The sequence below is a fragment of the Mercenaria mercenaria genome, chromosome 3, assembly GCF_021730395.1.
Source record: "Mercenaria mercenaria strain notata chromosome 3, MADL_Memer_1, whole genome shotgun sequence".
Taxonomy (NCBI): domain Eukaryota; kingdom Metazoa; phylum Mollusca; class Bivalvia; order Venerida; family Veneridae; genus Mercenaria; species Mercenaria mercenaria.
Genome location: NC_069363.1, coordinates 24783336 through 24801646, shown reverse-complemented (window position 1 = coordinate 24801646; position 18311 = coordinate 24783336). Strand labels below are relative to the sequence as shown.

At 35.2% G+C, this 18311-nt stretch overlaps 1 protein-coding gene across 4 annotated transcripts in view; it reads left to right on the top strand.

Annotated features, from left to right (window-relative positions):
• LOC123525244 (kelch-like ECH-associated protein 1B) overlaps positions 1-18311 on the top strand; it is a 71703-nt gene that overhangs the window by 19936 nt on the left and 33456 nt on the right. Inside the window, exon 1 of one of the 4 annotated variants that reach the window (XM_045304132.2) lies at positions 17069-17150. The exons of the other annotated variants lie outside the window; for them this stretch is intronic. The gene's annotated coding sequence lies outside the window, so the exon portion shown is untranslated. Of the gene's footprint in view, positions 1-17068; positions 17151-18311 lie in introns of those variants that run through there. 4 annotated transcript variants of the gene reach the window in all.

Sequence of the window (18311 nt, the reverse complement as noted above, 5' to 3'; positions counted from 1 at the left end):
TTCCTTCATGGGTTCCAGAGTTATGGACCCTTAAAGGTCCAAAATTGGCTGTTTTGGCTTTTGCAGCCATATAGAGACTTCATTTATGGTTTTATTTGACACAACCTTCCAAAATGTCTTCAACAACAATAAATCTTGGATTCCATGACAAATCAGATCCAATCGTAGGTTCCAGAGTTATTTTATATCTGATTACCTCCCCTGATTGTAATCAAAATGGATTTATATCAGTAAGTACTTATAGGACTTATTTGAAATTTCATTATTGTTATTAGTTTGAATGAGACAATCAGGGTAGATAACTATGGACTGATTTTATGTCAAATTACCTCCCTTTATTTCAAATTAAAATGGTTATATCTCTGTAACTAGTGAAGATACTGATCTGAAATTTCATTTATGTCAACAGACTTATTTGGCAGATCCTTCTTTTGTTCACTTACAATATTTTTTTTTTAATTACTTCCCTTTTTAGCTCATCTGATTTTTTGAAAAAAAATGATGAGTTATTGTCATCACTTGCAGGATTGTCGGCGCGCGATGGTCGCGTCTGCGTCGCGTTGCCTGGTTAAGTTTTTGTTTAGTCACTTTTCTCCTAAACTATCAAAGCTATTTGCTTTGAAACTTGAATTACTTGTTCACCATCATAAGCTGCCTGATAGCAAGAAACATAACCATCTTGCTTTTTGCAAGATTTATGGCCCCTTTTGTACTTAGAAAATATCAATTCTTGGTTAAGTTTTATGTTTAGGTCAACTTTTCTCCTAAACTATCAAAGCTATTGCTTTGAACTTGAATATTTGTTACCATCATAAGCTGACCTGTACATCAAGAACATAATCCATCTTGCTTTTGCAGATTTATATTCCCCCTTTTGACTTAGAAAATCATTTTCTTGGTAATTTATGTTTAGGTCAGCTTTTAATCTAAACTATCAAGCTATTGCTTTAAAACTTGCAACACTTGTTCACATCATAAGTTGACCTGTACAGCAAGAAAAGAACTCCGTCCTGCTTTTGCAAGATTTATGGCCCTTTTGGACTTAGAAATATCAGATTTCTTGGTTAAGTTTTAGTTTAGGTCACTTTTTCTCTTAAACTATCAAAATCTATGCTTTGAAACTGCAACACTTGTTCACCATCATAAGTGACCCTGCTCAGCAACAACAATAACTCCATCTGTTTTGCAAATAATTATTGCCCCTTTTGACTTAAAAATCATTTTCTTGGTTGAGTATTATGTTTAGGTCACTTTCTACATAAACTATCAAAAGCTATTGCTTTTAAAACTTGCAACAGTTTTTCACCATCATAAGTGGATCACTGTACATCAAGAACATAACTCTACCTGCTTTTTGCAAGAATGATGGCCCTTTTTAGACTTAGAAAATCTGGGTAGACATATTTCTATTACACAAAAAAAATCAGATGAGCGTCAGCACCGCAAGGCGTGCTCTTTTTGTTTTCTATAAATAGCTTATTTTTAGTAACATTTTTATATTGCCGTAGGAAAAACGAGACCACTTTCTGTGATACAGCATGGATGGTATCGCCAATTTTAGGTGTATTTTAACATATCTTATCTTGTAAGAATTTTTTTCTTTTTCGTTAAATTTCTTCCCTTTGTTGTTCCTGTCCTTTAGATTTAGATATTTTTTCTGAGGACCTTCTTGTCCTCAAGTGCAATGATAACAGGTGAGCGATATAGGGCCATCATGGCCCTCTTGTTTAAACATTTTAGAATGATATGGATCTGTCATGTTTAAACTTAATAAATTACTTGTTATGACTTATTGGTTATACTCAAACTTCCCTGTTTATATTTCTTATTAAGAAGTTTACTATAAGATGACCGAATTAAATTTGTGAGTGGACTGGGTCATATCAGGATTAGATGCAGACATTAATCGGCTGTCAGTGCCCGGTTGACCATATTAGTGATACAGACATAGTTGGTACTAGCCAGCATGTTCTCCCCGCAGGCTGTTTGTCATCTGAGGATAACCATTTAATTGTAGTTGCCCAATGTAGGTAAATTGAAAATTTTATTGTGTATTAATGGTAAATACAGCATTTATAGAATTTAGTCAGGCATTGATATGGAAAATTATTTAAACATTTTGTTAGCTATTTGTATGAAGAAAGGAGTGTTAAAGATAACTTTTTAGCTCATCAGAGCACAACAGTTTAAAGTAATTTTAGGCAAATGTTTTTTGGGTGAGCCACCACTAATGCTGTTCCAGTTATTCTGATTTGTCTAAAAAGAAAAAAATCTTTTAATGCCATCTCCACCTAAATCACTGGTTTGATTTTGAAATAATTTCACAGAATGTCCTTGGAGGGACCCTCAACTAAAATGGTCACAATTTTAATTTGTCAATGATACAAAAAGAAGTTCTGACACCAAACTAAGAGTAACTATTTACATCATGTTGATTCAAATGGCTTATAGCCAGATATGTAGTCCTCTTTAGATAGAATAATTATCTTTAATATTATAGTTAATTTTTTAACTTGACTATTTAAAATTTCATCGTTGTTGGCATCCATGTCACAAAAGTTCAGGTTAAAGTTTTGCATGTAAGCAGGTTTCTCAGAAACTACTTGGTCAAATGCTTTCAAACTTCACTATATCTTTGGCATCATGAGATGACCTTACGGGAAAAGTTACATAACTCTAGCTTTTATTTTGTCAAAATTATGCCTCTTTTTAACATAGAAATTTTGCGTAAAGTTTTACATATAAGCATGTTTCTCAACAACTACTAGGCCAAATGCTTTCTAACTTCACATTATGTCTTATATCATAGCAAGTTCCATATATCCTTAGGACATCGGGCACATTTTCATGCAATCTTGCCAGGTATGTATTTGACAACACAGAAAATGACATCACTCAACCTTCAGTTATTCCCGGAAGTAAAGAAAATGAAAGTAGACAGGCTAAACTTGAAAACGAAAGTCGCATTTGCATTGGACGTTAGTCAGAGGTCACACGCAGGGTTCACCTCGTCTAAACATTTGCATGTGGACTTCTTTTTCTTTGGTTTTTTTTTTTTGCTAATGGGGAGTCATTTTTCAGCACTTTCTAACGATTTGAAAATACCTGGGCTTAAGCATGACATGTCAGCTTTTCTTCTACGAAAACATGTTTGAACTTGAAATAAACACAAATCCAACAGGGGTCCGTAATGGAGCAAGGGTATGAGATTTTTGCAACTTCATCAGATTGTTCAAAAGGTCCTTTTTAATGTTGTCTGAAAGTGTCAGTATATGCCTCGGATGTAATATATTTCCATATTTGAGAGCTGCAGACCTAGACATTTCAGAAATAATTTCAAAATGAAGTTCATCTAATAAATGTTGATTCTACGGAAGCATGAAAGGGCCATCAGATGCTAATACGTTTTATTACATTACAGGTGTGGAAAGGATATCTAGCTTACATTTTGCCCCTTTTTCAGCTTAGAAAATTTTGTGAAAGTTTTTTTTATGGAAGCTAGTATTAAGTGGAAGAGTTCCAAATTAGAAAGCTCTTGTTGTATTATTGTTATTATTATTATTATCATTATTATTTTAAGGTCATTGTTGCATTGTTAGTAAAAGGACATAATATTATAGTAGAATTTTTTGTCTGTTCTGTATCAGACATTTACAAATTTGAATTTTTTTTATGCTTACCAGAAGGTGAGCTAATAGTTATTGCTTTTTCCATTTGTCATTATGTGCTCATCCATTCTTCTTTCCATCCATCACACTTTCCAGTACCTGTAAAAGTACCTAAGAGATTTAAAATGGAAACTGAATATTCAGTGGGAGTGGGTGCACTGCCAATACCTGTCCACCAAAAAATATGTCAAACACACATCTTTTTAGCTCATCTGATTTTTTGAAAAAAAATGATGAGTTATTGTCATCACTTGAGCGGTTGTCGGCGTCGGCGTCGGCGTCGGTGTCGGCGTCGGCGTCTGCGTCGGCGTTGCCTGGTTAAGTTTTATGTTTAGGTCAGCTTTTCTCCTAAACTATCAAAGCTATTGCTTTGAAACTTGGAAGACTTGTTCACCATCATAAGCTGACCCTGTATAGCAAGAAAAATAACTCCATCTTGCTTTTTGCAAGATTTATGGCCCCTTTTGTACTTAGAAAATATCAGATTTCTTGGTTAAGTTTTATGTTTAGGTCAACTTTTCTCCTAAACTATCAAAGCTATTGCTTTGAAACTTGGAATACTTGTTCACCATCATAAGCAGACCCTGTACATCAAGAAACATAACTCCATCTTGCTTTTTGCAAGAATTATTGCCCCTTTTGGACTTAGAAAATCAGTTTTCTTGGTTAAGTTTTATGTTTAGGTCAGCTTTTATCCTAAACTATCAAAGCTATTGCTTTAAAACTTGCAACACTTGTTCACCATCATAAGCTGACCCTGTACAACAAGAAAAACAACTCCATCCTGCTTTTTGCAAGATTTATGGCCCCTTTTGGACTTAGAAAATATCAGATTTCTTGGTTAAGTTTTATGTTTAGGTCAACTTTTTCTCTTAAACTATCAAAGCTGTTGCTTTGAAACTTGCAACACTTGTTCACCATCATAAGCTGACCCTGTACAGCAAGCAACATAACTCCATCCTGCTTTTTGCAATAATTATTGCCCCTTTTGGACTTAGAAAATCATTTTCTTGGTTGAGTATTATGTTTAAGGCAACTTTTCTCATAAACTATCAAAGCTATTGCTTTAAAACTTGCAACAGTTTTTCACAATCATAAGTGGACACTGTACATCAAGAAACATAACTCTATCCTGCTTTTTGCAAGAATGATGGCCCTTTTTAGACTTAGAAAATCATGGGTAGGACAATATTTCTATTATACAAAAAAAAATCAGATGAGCGTCAGCACCCGCAAGGCGGTGCTCTTGTTTTAAGTTTTTACTATTCACATGCATGAAAAATATTGTGCTGGCTTCACTCAGACACCAGTAATTATTCTTAATACCACGGGATGAGGTATTCCTATGCTTGTGTGGCTTACATAAATATTAATGCAAAATTTTATTTCATAACATAATATTATGTTCATCTGGCTTCCCTCTCTGGTCATTATTTTTTACAAATGAATATTACAGTGGTGATACTGCTATGAAATTGAAAGCTTGGAAAAGCATGCACAAACTTTTACCTCACTCTGCTCACAAATCCTAGTTCTATTACCACTGCCTTACATAATAAATTATACAACAAACAAAAACTTGTGTCAATATAATATGAGCGGTGCCATGGGAAAACCAACATAGTGGGTATGCGACCAGCATGGATCCAGACCAGCCTGCGCATCCGCTTAGTCTGGTCAGGATCCATGCTGTTCGCTAATAGTTTCTCCAATTCCAATAGGCTTTAAAAGCGAACAGCATGGAGCCTGACCAGACTGCGCGGATGCGCAGGCTGGTCTGGATCCATGCTGGTCGCATACCCACTATGTTGGTTTTCTCATGGCACGGCTCATATAATCATTATTCAGGGAATGGATATTCCTATACAGATGAAATCTAAAAATTTGAAGTTTTCAGTTGACTTTGCTTGCAAGTCTTCATATAGTATTATTTTTTCAACAGAGAGTGATATTAACAAACACTTCTTGCATATCACACAAAAATTAACTTTATAAGTACTAAAAGTTCATTGCCCCCACTCCCCTCTCCCAACCCAAAATCCTGGATCCACCACTAATATTATTTGTAGATACTATAGCGTCAGTTTCTATAATTACTTTAATTTTCTAGACATCATTTTTGTATACACGTAATTATATGCAGCTATACGTATCATTTCATCATTTTCAAAGATTGAAACCGTCATTATACGGCTACTTGATTTCTTAGCGACACAGAAATGCACACTCATACATCGGGTCCTTCACCTTGGGTGAATTCACGTTCACAGGGCAAATTGTAAACGGAAATCGGAAGCACTAGTGCAAAACATAACAATTATGAGAGTGTAAAATATGTTAAGTCATTCATTTTACAGATACTATAACTTTTTTAATACAAGGGAACCAGTGAGTTGATCATGGTACACATATTAAGGCACCATATTGATTGCTATTCTCCTTGTTCAATGCTTTTATTTTTACACATGTTTATCAAGTTGCTTAAATAATTAAGTCACTCAAAGTTTATTCAAAAGCCCATTTGATGGTATACATGTCTCAGAATGTTAACAGATTCTATGTAATACCAGATTTAAATTCTGTTAATCTGGTGTTGACAAATTTCTACATTTGTAATACCATGTATTGACTTTGCAAGAAGAGCTTATGCTAGTCAAATGAAGATGAATTTACAATTACTACACTATAACATTTTATGTACTTTCAGTTTGTTATGGTGAGATGTTTTGGGAAGTTGGCATTTTCTTGAGAATAAGTCTTTAAAACTATTTTTTATTTAATTAGCTTTCTAATTTGAATGATCTTGATATAAAATATGCACCATGTTTAATTTTCCATGGTAGAGCACTTGTTCAGATATAGAAGACATGTTGTTTAAGTGAAATTTCTTACAGAGCGAATTTTTAGCTGTGATAAGGACAGTATGAGCAAACTATTTTATTTTTGAACCTCCTCCAGTGCATCAGCGGTTACTTACTAGAAATGTAAAAAAGTTGTGTTGCTGTTGCTTGATACTACAAACTGCAATGAAATTTTGTTGTTCAGGTACTGAATGAGTGTAGTTGTACCCACTTGTATGAAAGCCCAGTTTGCATGAACGTACCATTTTTAATTGCCTCTGCTTATTTGTTATATAATGTTCTGTGAATGCCTTCCTAAGGGTTGTAGTTTGAAGTTAGATTTTTCAGGAATGTACCTAACAAAGCTGAAATGATTGAGTTATTGACTGAAAAGAACTGATAACTATCTATGAAATCATCTGTCAGGTTGTTAAAAAAGATTGATTTTTAGAAATAAACGTGAGCGGAAACCGTGAAAATATGTAAAATATGTAACAAGAGGAAAACCTTGAAATTGCTAGATGGTAGGCTCTGGGAAAAAGTTACAAGCAATAAAATTTGTCATTTAGGCCATAGTTTGTTCAGTGTTCAGTTATGTCATAATTGGTCACAAAACATGTAGGGTTGCATGAAACTTTGTACTTGGATAAAGGCAGTAGGAGAATATGTACATCCTTATATTATTTTGTAGGAAAAAAAGCAAGGTGGCTATGGCAACAAGACAGTAGTCAATCAAATATGACAAAAGTTGCAGAATGAGATCCTGGTTTAAAAAGTGCATTTTTTAAAACATGCATTGCTGAAATTGTAACAAAAGCCATTTTATGATCGTCACCTACGCTGAGTACATGTTATAATGCTAGAAAATACTGGTTATCCGTTCCACGGGTGGCGGAGGGTGGGGAGGGGTGTCCTGACTCTAAGTGTCTATGGTACAGAACTGTATGGCACAGTGCGGTAACACATGTTCAGGACAGGTAAATTGTTGGTAAATTAATGTTGTTTGTTTAAAATATATTGTGAGAAGTCCATTTTATGATTATATTCTCTTTTTCATTGATGATTCGTGTCGATTTCATAAAAGTCACTGTATTTGTTTTTCTTAAATTTACAATAACTTTTTGAAAATTTGTCACAAGATTACAAGAAAAGATAATTAAATCAATGAAAAACTTCCGTAGTTGTCAATTTTAGGGATCATATATTCATTCAAATACATACAAATGTACTTATTTTACAGTTCTAAGACAGTAGTGTCCTATCAAAAACTTCAAACTTTCTGGAAATGCAAACATTTTCTTGAGTCATTTTCCAGGTTCTAAGACTCATGTTAATAAAAACAGTTCCTAAGTAGCACAAATAACTTGTTTTATTTCTTGTTATATTTTCACATGAAACAACACTCGTTATATCATATATGCTCTGGTTTTGTTCATGTTCATGTATGTAAACCTTGACCTAAATGTTAAGAAAATTCTCATTGATTTGTGTCCTATTTTTGCCATTCCATTCTTGGAGATGTGTTACACAATCCTGCTTTTATAAATGACACAGTTCCTTTCAGTGAAACATTCTGTCATGAAAATTGCTTCCATGTGTTTTACTTTTTAGCTCACCTGAGTACAAAGTGCCCATGGTGAGCTATTGTGATCACGCTTTGTCCATCGTGCATCCGTTCGTCCGTCCGTTCGTTGTCAGCAATTGTTTTTAAACGTTATCTCCTCCAAAACCACTGAATGGATTTTAATGAAACTTGGTGTGGATGTTCCTTGGATAGTCCTCTACCAAAGTTTTTTAAACGGTTCTCGCTTGGTTGCACGTAGGGGCCACCAGAGCTAAAAATAGAAAAGTCTTCAAACAACATTTCCTCCTAAACAGAAATAATTTCACACAAATGGTCCTTGTGTGACCCTCTACTACGATTAATCAAATTATTCCAATTCGTCAAAAAACATGGCCGCCAGGGGGCGCGGTCACTTTTCCCTAAATATATATATATATATATAATATATAGTATATATATATATATATACACATATATATATAGTGGAAATTAAAAAAATCTTCTTGTGTGAACTGCTAGCCCAATTTTAAAATAATTTTACACAAATGGTCCTTGTGTGACCCTCTACTAATATTATTCAAATTATTCCGATTCGTCAAAAAACATGGGTGCCAGAGGGCGTGCTCACTTTTCCCTATATTTATATAGTGGAAACTTAAAAATCTTTTTGTGTGAAACTGTTAGCCAATTTTAAAATGATTTTACACAAAAAATGGTTCTTGTGTGACCCTCTACCAAGATTGTTCAAATTATTCCTATTTGTTAAAAAAGCATAGCTGCCAGGGGTGGTGGTTACTTTTCCCTATATGTATATAATCTTCTTGTATAAAACTGTTAGCCCGATTTTAGAATAATTCACACATATTGTCCTCTGTGACCTTCTACAAATACTTTTCAAATTTTTCTGATTCTTCAAAAAACATGGCTGCCAGAGGCCCTAGTCACTTTCCATCAACAATTTATTTTAACAACATCTCCTCCAAAACCACTGAATTAATTTTGATGAAACTTTACACAAATGATCTCTGGCTAGCCCTCTTTCAAAATTGTTCAGATGGTTCCAGTTCATTGAACATATCTTTTTTGTTAAAAATAGGTGTTCAGCTGTCAGACTTTAAAAATCTTTTTCTCTAGAGCTTTGATATAGGCTAACATAAAAGAAACCTAAACTCTGTACTTGTACTATTATGTTATACAAATTTGAAGCCTTGTTCACAGGTGAGCGCTTTTGGGTCAATGACCCTCTTGTTTCAAGTTAGGTAACATTTTAATGACCGATTTGTATTCCTCAGAGGTGAGTGAACTGAGTGATTTATAATGATGCATACTGTTTGGAGTTGCAGGTAAGAAGCTTGTCAGTTAACAATGTAGGGGCCAGTTTTCTACCTGATCTTTATGAAACTTTGTCAGAATGGTTGTCTTTCTGAAAGCTTGGTAAAGTTTGAACTAAGAAGTAAGCCAGGTGAGAAATACAGGACCTTCATGGCCCTCTTTTAATATACACTATATTTGTACAGGTATTTTCTTGCTTCAGATCGACAGAATTTCACCTAAGCACGTTTTCATTTTAAAAAAAACAACAATGTCATGAAGTAGCAATATATTGGCTGCTGAGTGCCATTCCAAGGAGAAAGGCATTTCTTAGTGAATGTTATGACTTTTGTAAGAGGAAAGTGCAAGGTGCCATTTAAAGGAGCAAGGCATTTATTGATGAGGAAAAGAAAAGCTTCAGTTTATTAATGTCATATACAGGAGCAAGTTTAATATTGCATAATTAACATGTGCAGGAACAAATTTGATATGGGGTAATTATTGTCATGTGCAGGAACAAATTTGATACTGGGTAGTTAATGTCATGTGCAGGAACATGTTTGATATTGTGTAATTATTGTCATGTGCAGGAACAAGTTTAATGTTGCATAATTAACATCATGTGCAGGAACAAGTTTAATGTTGCATAATTAACATCATGTGCAGGAACAAGTTTGATATGGGGTAATTATATTGTCATGTGCTGGAACAAATTTGGTATTTGGTAATTATTGTCATGTGCAGGAACAAATTTGATATTGGGTAATTAGTGTCATGTGCAGAAAGAAGTTTGATATTGGGTTATTAGTAGCATGTGCAAGAGCAAGTTTGATATTGGGTAATTAATGTCATGGGCAGGAAGAAGGCATCTCGTAGAAAAATACAGTATCAAGGAGAAAGGCATTGATGTCATGTGTATGAGCAAGGTGTTTTAGGAGCAGTATATTGGTTGATGATTGCCATATGCTGAAGGTCAAATCATTGGTCATTGGATGTCTGTTTTGGAGCATATAGAGCACCATGGCATTCATAGATGTCATGAAGGGAAGAAAGGCATAGTCTGATGAATGACATTGAGAAGCAATGCATAGTTTGATTGATGTAATGTGGAGGAGCTTGGCGTTAGTTGATATGTTGAGAAGCAAAGTATACTTTGAAGTGTAGAAAATTAATGCATAAATTGATGAATGTAATGTGGTAGTGAAGGAGCAAGGTATTGGTTGATAGATAGCATGTGGAAGTGCAAGCGTTGGTTGACATGTCATGTAGTTTAGCAATACAAAGTTTGATGAAAAGCATGTGGAAGGGCAAGCGCTGGTTGACGTATGTCATGTAGTGGAGCAAGACATAGTTTGATGAAAAGCATGTGGAAGAGCAAGTGTTGGTTGACATATGTCATGTAGTTTAGCAATACATAGTTTGATGAAAAGCATGTGGAAGGGCAAGGACGTATGTGATGTAGTGGAGCAAGACATAGTTTGATGAAAAGCATGTGGAAGAGCAAGCGCTGGTTGACATATCATATGTCATGAAGTGGAGCAAGACATATTTTGATGAAAAGCATGTGGAAGAGCAAGTGCTGGTTGACATATCATATGTCATGAAGTGGAGCAAGACATAGTTTGATGAAAAGCATGTGGAAGAGCAAGTGCTGGTTGACATATGTCATGTAGTGGAGCAAGACATAGTTTGATGAAAAGCATGTGGAAGAGCAAGCGCTGGTTGACATATGTCATGTAGTGGAGCAAGAAATATTTTGATGAAAAGCTTGTGGAAGAGCAAGTGCTGGTTGACATATCATATGTCTTGAAATGGAGCAAGACATAGTTTGATGAAAAGCATGTGGAAGAGCAAGCACTGGTTGACATATGTCATGTAGTGGAGTAAGACATAGACGAAAAGCATTTGAAAGAGCAAGTGCTGGTTGACATATGTCATGTAGTGGAGCAAGACAGAGTTTGATGAAAAGCATGTGGAAGAGCAAGCGTTGGTTGACATATGTCATGTAGTGGAGCAAGACATATTTTTATGAAAAGCATGTGGAAGAGCAAGCGCTGGTTGACATATCATATGTCATGAAGTGGAGCAAGACATATTTTGATGAAAAGCATGTGGAAGAGCAAGTGCTGGTTGACAACATATCATATGGGCCTATGAAAAGTGGGCAAGCATGTCAAGTCAGAGTGATAGATAGAAAAGCATGTGGAAGAGCAAGCGTTGGTTGACATATGTCATGTAGTGGGCAGACATAGAAGCATAATTTTTTATGAAAGACATATGTGGAAGAGAAAAGCGGCTGGTTGACATATCATATGTCATGAAGTGGAGCAAGACATATTTTTGATGAAACAAGCATGGTTGACATAGTCATGAGTAGCTGTGATGAGCATTGAAGACAATGTTCATAAAGTGGAGCAAGAATAGTTTGATGAAAAGCTGTGGAAGAGCAAGCGACTGGTTGAACATTAATGGGGCATGTAGTGGAGAGCAAGCATTGACATATGATGAGTGAAAACATGGAGAAAAAGCAAGTGCTGGTTGACTATGTCATGTAGTGGAGCAAGACAAATTTTGATGTAACAAGACACATGTGGAAGAGCAAGCGCTGGTTGACATATTTAATGTAGTGGAGCAAGACATAGTTTGATGGAAAGCATGTGGAAAAGCAAGTGCTGGTTGACATATCATATGTCATGAAGTGGAGCAAGACATAGTTTGATAAAAATGCATGTGGAAGAGCAAGCACTGGTTGACATATGTCATGTAGTGGAGCAAGACATAAGTTAGATTTGAAATAGCAGCTTGATGAAGGTGGAAGAGCAAGTGCTGGTTGACTATTAATGTGTGCAAGACTATTGTAGCATGTGGAAAGCAAGTGTGGTTGACATATCTTGTCATGAAGGACAGCATAGTTGATAAAATGCATGGAAGTGCATTGGTTGACATGCATGTCAATTGTAGTGGAGCAAGACATAGTTTTTTGATGAAAAGCATGTGGAAGTGCAAGTGATGGTTGACATATGTCATGTAGTGGAGAAGACATAGTTTGATGAAAAGCATGTGGAAGAGCTAGGGCTGGTTGACATGTGTCATGAAGTGGAGCAAGACATAGTTTGATGAAAAGCATGTGGAAAAGCAAGTGTTATTTGCAGGGTTTCGGAAATTTGCCGGTTTGTCGGTTTTGGACCAATTTTTGACTTTTCAGACCGATTCGTGAAGTGAAAAAAACGAAAAAAATCGGTCCCTTAAAAATGGAGAAAAGTATAAATTTCGGTCTGATATCTCAATACACGATCACCTGCCAAGCAGGAAATTTTTGGTCGCACCCTCAGATAATCAATAAACTTGTCAAACAGTCTGATTGTCACTTTGATAATCGGTCTGTAATTAGCACGTGACGCAAACAGTGCTCGGGCGCGGCACATCCTTTAATGTTTGCAGACAGCCGACTGCAATGTATTAAACATTTTTGACTGGTTTCCAATTGTTTCTTACTGGATCCAAATCATTTCAATGGGGATCCACTTCATTTCAACTAGATATTTTGCTCATACAATTGTGTTTATACATTACATTTAATTTCATGCTTTTCTCTTTGTAAACATTTTGTTGTATAGGATTGTACGCCACTGTATTGGCGATGAACATTTATTTGTTTATGCCAAATAAAATATTGAATTGAATTGAAAAAAAAAGAATCATTTATTTAGAATCCGACGGATGGCTTATTTCAAAAGGCTATGTTTGACAACGGGTAAAAAATAAATGGTCACTGCATTTAATCAACGAGCTATAATTGTACATTATAGGTCTTTGATTTAATGAGACATCACACGGACAACCGATAAAAATAATTTCTATAATTACTTGATTAGAAAAATTACATGATTAATTTTTTGGGGGTCCAATTGAAACAAGTGCAGAAAATCGTCTTTGCAACCCAACCGTACAAAAAAGAAAAAAAAAAAAAAATGGACTGGCAAACACGAATGATAAAGAAAACCGGGGTGGCACTGTTTATCAAATCGGTCTTTTAAAAAACGTTTCAAAATGAAATTTTGTTTACATCAGAAGAGAACATATAACATTATAAAATGTAGTTGCTTACTGAAGTAAACCTAAGTAAAATGAAATATCCGCGGCCAACCTGCGTGATCTTTTGGCACTATACATGCGGGAAATTCGATCTCAGCGTTCACATAACGGACACAATCGGTCCGCGGCAGAGTATTCTTAAAATACTGAGGCTGTTTAGCAGAGAATATATGTCGTGTAATTCACTTTGACGCATTGTATTTTATAGAATTCCGTGAAAGAATGAGAAAACATCACAAAGTATCTGCCGTGTATACGGTACCGAAGTCACGTGCGTTGGCTTTTAGACTAGATACGTGCGCGGTGTCAATGTCTCGGCAATTTTATCCTTGCAAGTATTTTCTCGGAAAAACATCGAAATTTAAACAAAGTAACGATCACTCATAACACTGAATAACTGTCTTCATGGTATGGTAACTCGCGGTGACCGGTAACTCATATTTAATGAATGACATGCTTATTTCTGTACTCTATCACGTTTTACAACATGTGTAATATTGAGAATGCGGTGGGTGGGGTAGTGCCGATATCAGGATTTTCGTTTCGGACCGATTGAGTTATCAAAGTTTCCGGAGCCCTGGTTATTTGATAGTATGTCACATGGAGGAGCAAGCATTGAATGATGTATGTCATGTGGAGGAGATGAGCATTCATTACAAGCATATGTCATGTCATGTGGAGAAGTGTTGCTTGATATATATGTCTATTAGAGAAGCTAGACTTAGTTTAATGAATTGCATGTGGAGAACCAAAACATAGTGTGGCCGGTAGGTTAAGGTCGCTGACTTCAAATCACTTGCCCCTCATCGAAGTGGGTTCGAGCCTCACTCGGGGCGTTGAATTCTTCATGTGAGGAAGCCATCCAGCTGGCTTACGGAAGGTCGGTGGTTCTACCCAGGTGCCCGTTCGTGATGATATAATGCACGGAGGGGCACCTGGGGTCTTCCTCCACCATTATAGCTGGAAAGTCGCCATATGACCTATCATGTGTCGGTGCGACATTAAATCCAACCAACCAAAACATAGTGTGATAAACTGCATGTGTGGAGGTGTAAGTCTTGTTATGCCCTCCCCCCAGTAATCAATGTCAAAGGGGCCTGAACCTTGATAACGGTTTCTGCTCAAAAACTTGAGAACCACTTGACCTAGAACCTTCGAACTTGAAAGTTTGATTGGAATTTGAAGTACATGACCCAGTTTGTATTTGGGGTCAGTAAGTCAAAGGTCAAGGTCACAGGGGCCTGAACCTTTAAAATGGTTTCAGCTAGATAACTTGAGAACTATTTCATTCATATGTTTTTGACAACAATTTTGTTTTTTTGGGGGGGGAGCAGTTGATTGCAAGTGGGAAAAGTAGATCAAAGGTCAAGTTCATAGTGATCACGGTACTGAAAATGGAACAACCATCATGGGGGGCATATGTGTTTTACAAACAGCTTTTGCTTTATGTATGTCTTGTGGAGGGGCAAGCATTGTTTGACATATGCAAGTGGAAAAGCAAGCCATTATTTAGTGAATTTTTGTCATGGAGCAAAGTTCTGGTTTGTTGAAGGTCATGTGGAGGCATTGGTTAATGAATGTCATGATATTATTAAGTTTAAAGAAACTGTTTTAATGTTTAAAGGTGCAAAATAAAGACAAATGAATAGACATAATTCTTAAAAAAAGACTACACATTTTGAAATATAGTACTAAACATTACGATAGCTGTGCAATATTCCCTTGAAATCAACACATGTACAGAGAAACAAATGATTGTTTCTGTATTTTCTTAGACTGACATGGGGGGTCATTTTGTCCTACTTTCGTGTTTATCGCTTTTCCGTAATTGGACGGAAATTCTTCGGGATCACATGATTTTAAAATTGTTTCAAACGAATGTCCATTTAAGACGCGCAACAAAATAACTGTATTTCTATGATGGTAATTATGCACGACTTGCACGAAAAATATGAGATGTACAAAATTTAAATTTAAAATTGACAGTGACATATATTAGGCCAAGACAATGTGTTTAATGTCTAAAATCTTATTATATTAATGTAGCCATGTGTACATAAATAAGTGTATTTAGGTAAATTTCAATCATACTTTGTTTCTGCAGTGTAAGACAGTTACTCATTTATATTCTTAAAATTACACTGAAAAGAGATTAACTGAAAAAGTTTCAGAAGAAGTTGTAAAAACACTTTTATTCGGGAAGGGCCTGAATTGTCCTTATGAAAACTTGTAATATAGCTGTATATTACCTGTATTATAAGAATGATTTTCATGAAGTTTTTGTGAGTTACAAAATTGTTGAATTCCATGTGCTAAGTTTGTAAAAATCACATTATCGTTTGGGCATATGATATATTTTGCATCTATTTATAAATTATAGCCTCGTTTCGGAGGATTCTTCCGAAAAAGTCCGAAGATGCTCGACGGGTTCGTAAGCAGTCGGAAAGCATACTTTCGGTTTGACATAGGCAACATTTTTTTTTTATTTGTTAGTTATTCTTGAACATATTCATGACTATTTGGTCAGATCCGATGCAGTGGGCCATATTTTCAGTAAATAGGAAGTCTCAGCTACAAACTCTGGTTTTCATATAATACTTGTTCGGGTTTTAGTAGTGGACCTTTAAAGAAATATAAGCTGTTGTGCATGACAGCATTATCATTTGTCAAACAGATTGATGACAAAAATTGCTGAGTCATTCCCTATAATCCTGTATAAATTAATTTTCACTCTTTCTTTACTTAAGGTTTCGATGGAGGCCTTGAGAAACAAAAATCAAACAACACCAAATCATAGAAAGGAAGAGTTGTTTGACATGAAAATTGAACAGCATGTAAAACATGTATATTACTTTACGAAACAATTGTCAGTGTACTGATATAAACATTGAATTCCGGAAAAGGGCTGCCTAAAGGGGCTCCACTTCCGGACAGTTAAACGCCTTTAAAAACTCACCATTTTCAAAGAACTGTTACACATGTTTGTTTTGATGCATTTGCAATAGCGTGCGAGTGGTGAAATTTCACGTAACAAGGTGGAACACAGTTTTCAGCAATTGTTTATCTTTTTTTCTTTACAAATGGCATTCATTTTCAAAGGGAGACAACTTTTTCTCAAAGATTACTTAAAATAATCGGAAAAAGTTGTTTCCCTTTGAAAATGAATGCCATTTGTACTTAAAATAATCGGGAACAGTTGTCTCCCTTTGAAAATGAATGCCATTTGTAAAGAAATAAAGATAAACAATTGCTGAAAACTGTGTTCCACCTTGTTATGCAAAATTTCACCACTCGCACGCTATTGCAAATGCACCAAAACGAACGTGTGTAACTGTTCTTTGAAAATGGTGAGTTTTTAAAGGCGTTTAACTGTCCGGAAGTGGAGCCCCTTTAGGCAGCCCTTTTCCGGAATTCAATGTTTATATCAGTATACTGACACTTGTTTCGTAAAGTAATATACATGTTTTACATGCTGTTCAATTTTCATGTCAAACAACTCTTTCTTTCTATGATTTGGTGTTGTTTGATTTTTGTTTCTCAAGGCCTCCATCGAAACCTTAAGGATTAGTGATGAGACAAGTTTGTATGTGTTTGGGAATAGAAAGGTTTCTATTACAAGCTAATTGTTTAAGGAAATTTCTGCTCCAAAGTTAACTTCACCAGCAAGTGAAGGTATAGGCAAATTTATTTTGAATTTTTCCTATGTCCTTTTTATGAGGACAACTTGTAATGTAATATTTATGTTTTAATGGTTAAGGATAGTAACTTTAAATCAGTTTTCTTATAAGTTAGGAATATTATTGCCTTTGAAATTGCTAAATATGTTTGGTAAAAAAATGAAGGCTTGACACACAAAAAAATCTGCGAGATTATTAACCAGCTGTTTTGTTATTTAAATAAATATTTATTGCTTTGGTCATGGCTGAAAGGAAAATGAAAGAAAACTGCATAGGTTCAAAATGTTATGAAAAAATAACCACTTAATTCATGGTTCAGGAAGATGTTAATGTTTGTGTTTTGATATAGGGTTTTCACCATTTTTCAATAAGCAATATTTTTAGAATCTGTCCCAGCATGAATTTATTCTATGCCAAAAACAACTGGACATCTTCATTACATGAATGAGAGGCGGAGGATGAAACACATTGTCCTCTGTCATGCATAACCAAACTTTGTACATTTATTAGATGCACTGAAGTAACTTGGTGAGCAAAAAAGTGCGAATATAAATGATGCCTGCACGTTTCAGAGAATTTTAGAAAATGTCTAGTGATATATTCATTGTTCAGACAGGATTACGATAGAAATGTAATACACGTTTTTTGTGTATTAAAGTGTGCAGAAGCCCACATGATAGTGTCTTGGTCACCAACATATTCCAAAGGTTTCTTCAGACATTAATACACAAAACAAACATGTATTATTAAATTGTTGCTATTCTTGCATAAAAAAAGCATGACACAAAGGCTAAATTGTTTTCATAGGTTTTGACCATTTGATTCTGGTAAAGTTTTATATGGATTCTGTTGTATATGTGCGACATTAAATAAAAGCATACAGATTGTACTAATAAACTTTGATAATGTGGCAGTTGACCTCAATACAGTCGACACTGTTTATTTTCCAATACAGGTAAATCCAATAATTGCTTTACAATAGACCTGTGACGGATTATCTTTGAACACACCTGGACTTACTGGGCTCAACTGCCACATTATCAAAGCTTATTAGTACTTCCCAAAATTGTTGATATGATTCCTAAAAATAAACAATCGCACAAGTAACATGTGATTCAGTACATTCACAGTAACTTTTTCCTGATGCCCAATTTGA